The sequence below is a fragment of the Physeter macrocephalus genome, chromosome 16 (genome assembly GCF_002837175.3).
Source record: "Physeter macrocephalus isolate SW-GA chromosome 16, ASM283717v5, whole genome shotgun sequence".
NCBI lineage: Eukaryota > Metazoa > Chordata > Mammalia > Artiodactyla > Physeteridae > Physeter > Physeter macrocephalus.
This window is the reverse complement of record NC_041229.1, coordinates 103427436-103432640: the sequence shown is the minus strand read 5'-3', so window position 1 is coordinate 103432640 and position 5205 is coordinate 103427436.

Here is a 5205-nt window from a genome sequence, read left to right as displayed (position 1 = left end):
TTATTAGTTATCTATTTTATATATAGTAGTGTGTATATGCCAATCCCAATCTCCCAATTTATCCCTCCCCTTCTTCCCCCCCCGGTAACCATAAGATTGTTTTCTACATCTGTAACTCTATTTCTGTTTTGTAAATAAGTTCATCTAAAACATTTTTTTAGATTCCACATATAAGCGATATCATACAATATTTGTCCTTCTCTGTCTGACTTACTTCACTCAGTATGATGATCTCTGGGTCCATCCATGCTGCTGCAAATGGCATTATTTTGTTCTTTTTATGGTTGAGTAATATTCCATTGTATATATGTGTCACATCTTCTTTATCCATTCCTCTGTCGGTGGACATTTAGGTTGCTTCCACATCCTGGCTATTGTAAATAGTGCTGCAGTGAACATTGTGGTGCATGTATCTTTTTGAATGATGGTTTTCTCTAGGTATATGCCCAGGAGTGGGATTGCTGAATCACATAGTAGCTCTATTTTTAGTTTTTTAAGGAACCTCCATACTGTTCTCCATTGTGGCTGTACCAGTTTACATTCCCACCAACAGTGTGGGAGGATTCCCTTTTCTCCACACCCTGTCCAGCATTTACTGTTTATAGATTTTTTGATGCTGGCCATTCTGACTGGTATGATGTGGTACCTCATTGTAGTTTTGATTTGCATTTCTCTAATAATTAGTGATGTTGAGCATCTTTTCATATGCTTTTTGGCCATCTGAATAATGTCTTCAGATACACAAATTTTTTTAATTTTCATGAAGTTCAATTTGTCTATTTTTTCTTTTGTTATTTGTGCCTTTGATGTCATATCAGAGAAGTCCAGTGTCCAAAGTCATGAAGCTTTTGTCCTGTTTTCTTCTAAGAGTGTTGTTATTTTTGGTTTTACATAGATGTCCTTGATCCATTTTGAGTTTATTTTTGTATATGGTGTTAGGTAAGAGTCCAGCTTCATTCTTTTGGATGTGGGTATCCAATATTCCCAGCACTATTAGTTGAAGACTGTCCTTTCCCCATTGAATAGTCTTAGCATCCTCATCAAAAATCATTTGACCATATATGTGAGAGTTTATTTCTGGGCTCTCTGTTCTATTTCATTGGTCTATGTGTCTATCTTTATGCCAGTACCACACTGTAATTGATTACTGTAGCTTTGTAGTAGGTTTTGAAATCCGGAAGTATGAGTCTTCCAGTTTTGTTCTTCTTTTTCAAGATTGTTTTGGCTACTTGGGGTCCCTTGAGATTCCATTAGGATGGGTTTTTCTATTTCTACAAAAAAATGTCATTAGGATTTTGATAGGGATTGCTTTGAATCTGTAGAATGCTTTGGGTAGTATTGACATTTTAACAATATTAAGTCTTCCAATCCATGAACATGGGATGTGTTTCCATTTATTTATGTCTTCTTTAATTTCTTTCAGCAGTGTTTTATAGTTTACATTGTACCAGTCTATCACCTCCTTGGTTAATTCCTAAGTATTTTATTCTTCTTGATGCTATTGTAAATGGACTTGTTTTTGTAATTTTCTTTTCAGATAATTAATTGTTCATGTATAGAAATGCAGCTGTTTTTTGTGTGCTAACGTTGTATCCTGATACTTTGCTGAATTCATCTATTAGCTCTCACAGCTTTTTTATGGACTCTTGAGTTTTTATGTGTAAGATCATATCTGCAAACAGAGGTAATTTTACTTCTTCCTTTCCAATTTGGATGCCTTTAATTTCTCTTTCTTTCATAATTGCTCTGGCTAGAACTTCTAGCACTATGTTGAATAGAGTGGAGAAAGTGGCATCCTTACTTTGTTCCTGATTGTAGAAAAAGCTTTGTCTTTCACCATTAGGTATTATGTTTGCTGTGGGTTTTGCATGAATAGCTTTTATTATGTGGAGGTAGTTTACTTCTGTTACTGTTTTGTTGAATGTTTTTACTCTGAAAGGGTGTTGAATTTTGTTAAATGCTTTTTTTGCATCAGATGAGATGATCATGTGGGGTTTTTTTCCCTTCCTTTTGTTGATGTGGCATATAACATTCATGTATTTTTGTTTGTTGAACCATCCTTGCATTCCAGGAGTAAATCCCACTATGTCATGGTGTATAATCCTTTTAATATGCCTCTGAATTCTGTTTGTGGATTTTTACATCAGTGTTCATCAGGGATATTGATCTGTAGTTTGTTTTTTTTTTTTTTTCTTGTAGTGTCTTTGTCAGGCTTTGTTATTAGGATTCTGCTAGCCTCATAGAATGAGTTAGGAAGTGTCCCCTCCTCTTCAGTTTTTTGGAGAAGTTTCAGGAGGATTAGTATTAATTCTTTAAATGTTTGATAGAATTCACCAGTGAAGCCATCAGGTCCAGGATTTTTCTTTGTTGGGCGATTTTTAATTACTGATTCAATCTCCTTACTAGTTATAGGTCTATTCAGATTTTTAAATTTCTATGTGATTTAGTCTTGGTGATTTTGTGTTTCTAGGAATTTATCCATGTCATCCAGGTGATTCAGTTTGTTGGTGTACTGTTGATCATAGTTATCTCTCACAGTCCTTTTGATTTCTGTATAGTCAGTAGTAATGTCCCCACTTTCATTTCTGATTTCAATAATTTGAGTCTTTGCTCTTTTTCTCTTAGTCCATCTAGATAAAGGTTTGTTAATTTTGCTGATCTTTTCTAAGACCCAACTTTTGGTTTCACTGATTTTCTCTATTGTTTTTCTATTCTCTATTTCATTTATCTCTGCTCTTAATCTTTATTATTTCCTTCCTTCTGCTGGCTTTGGACTTAGCTGTTCTTCATTTACTTGTTCCTTAAGTTATAAATTTAGGTTGGTGATTGTGGTCTTTCTTGTTTTTTAATGTAAGCATTTATAACTGTAAATTTCCCCCCTAGCACTGCTTTCACTGCATCCCATAAGTTTTGGTATGTCATGCTTTTGGTTTCATTTGTCTCTAAGCATTTTATTTCCCTTGTGATTTCTTCTTTGAACACTGGGTTGTTTAAAAATGTGTTTAATTTCCACAAATTTGTGAGTTTTCCTGTTTTCCTTTTGTTATTAATTTTTAACTTCATCCTGTTATGGTAGAAGATACTTTGTATGATATGTATCTTTTAAAATCTTTTGAGACTTAATTAGTGACCTAATATATGGTCTATCCTGGAAAACGTCCCACGTGCACTTGAGAAGAATGTGTATTCTGTTGTTGTTGGGTAGCGTGTTCTTCATATGTCTATTAGATATAGCTGATTTATTGTGTTGTGTAAGTCCTCTATTTCCTTACGTCTGTTTTACCTATTATTTTGATAAGGTATTGAAGTCTTCAACTATTATTATAGAACTATCTATGTCTCCCTTCAATTTTGTCAGTTTTTGTTTCACATATTTTGATGGTCTGTCATTAGGTGTGTAAATGTTTGTAATTGTTGTTTTCTTGCTGTATTGAACTTTTTATTAACATATAATGTCCTTCTTTGTCTCTTTTAACCTTTTTAAATTTAAAGACTGTTTTATCTGATATTAGAATAGCCACCCCTGCTCTGTTTTGATTACTATGCATGAAATATCTTTTTCCATCCAGTCACTTTCAACCTGTTTGTGTCTTTGGATCTCAAGTGACTCTCTTGTAGACAGCATATAGTTGGATCTTGTGTTTTTATCCGTTTTGCCAATCTCTGTCATTTGATTGGAGAGTTTAATCCATTTACATCTAAAGAAACTACTGATAAGGAGGGACTTAGGTCATTGCGCTATTTGTTTTCTATATGACTTATAGCTTTTTTTGTCCCTCATTTCCTGTGTTACTGTTTTTTTGTGTGTGTTTAGTTGTTTTTTGGTAGTGAAATGTTTAAATTCCTTTCTCATTTGCTTTTGTGTAATATTCTATAGCTATTTTCTTTATGGTTGCTATGGGGATTACATTTAAAATCCTAAAGTTATAACATTAATTTGAATTTATACCAGTTTAACTTCAGTACCATACAAAATCTGCTCCTTTACAGCTACGTTCCCACCACTATCAGTTGTTTTGTCATAAGATTACATTTTTATATGTTGTGTGCCCCCAAACATAAAACAATAATTCCTTTTAGTGCATTTGTTTCCTAAATTATGTAGAAAACAAGATCTGAAGTTACAAACCAAAGTTACAGTAATACTAGCTTTTTCACTATAATTTTTTTCTTTAAATGTATTATAGTTGATACTTGAACAATGCAGAGGTTAATCCACATATAACTTATAGTTGGCCCTTTGTATCTCTGGTTCCTTTGTATGCATGGATTCATCCAACCATGGACTGTGTAGTATTATAGTTTTTACTATTGAAAAATATCTTTGTATAGGTGGACCCATTCAGTTTAAACCTGTGTTGTTCAGGGTCAGTTGTAGTCTCTTAAATCATGTAGAAAACAAAAAGTACAGTTATAAACCATTGTTATAATAATAATAGATTTTATAATTGCCAGTGTTTTTACCTTTATTGAGATCTTTATTTTTTCATATGCCTTTGAGTTACTGTCTAGTATACTTTTATTTCACCTTGTAGGATTTCCTTGAACATTTCTTGCAGGGCAGGTCTTGTGGTCACAGTGTCCCTCATCTTTTATCTGGAAATATTTTAATTTCCCCTTCACTTTTTTTTTTTTTTTTTTTTTTTGCAGTACACGGGCTTCTCACTGTTGTGGCCTCTCCCGTTGTGGAGCACAGGCTCCGGATGCGCAGGCTCAGCGGCCATGCCTCATGGGCCCAGCCGCTCCGCGGCATGTGGGATCTTCCTGGACCGGGGCACGAACCCGTATCCCCTGCATCGGCAGGCGGTCTCTCAACCACTGCGCCACCAGGGAAGCCCCCCCCCACTTTAGAAGGACAGTTTTGCCAACTACAGGATTTATGTTTGATAGGTTTGTTTTGTTTTTTAGCACTTTGAATATATTGAACCACTGCCTTTTGGCCTCCAAAGTTTCTGTATGAGAAATCTGCTGTTAATCTTATCTTTTAAAATTAATTAATTAATTAATTAATTTTTGTCTGTGTTGGGTCTTTGTTGCTGTGTGTGGGCTTTCCCTAGTTGCAGCAAGCAGGGGCTACTCTTTGTTGCGGTGCTGGGGCTTCTCATCACTGTGACTTCTCTTGTTGTGGAGCACAGGCTCTAGGCGCGCGGGCTTCAGTAGTTGCAGTACGCGGGCTCAGTAGTTGTGGCTCGTGGGCTCTAGAGC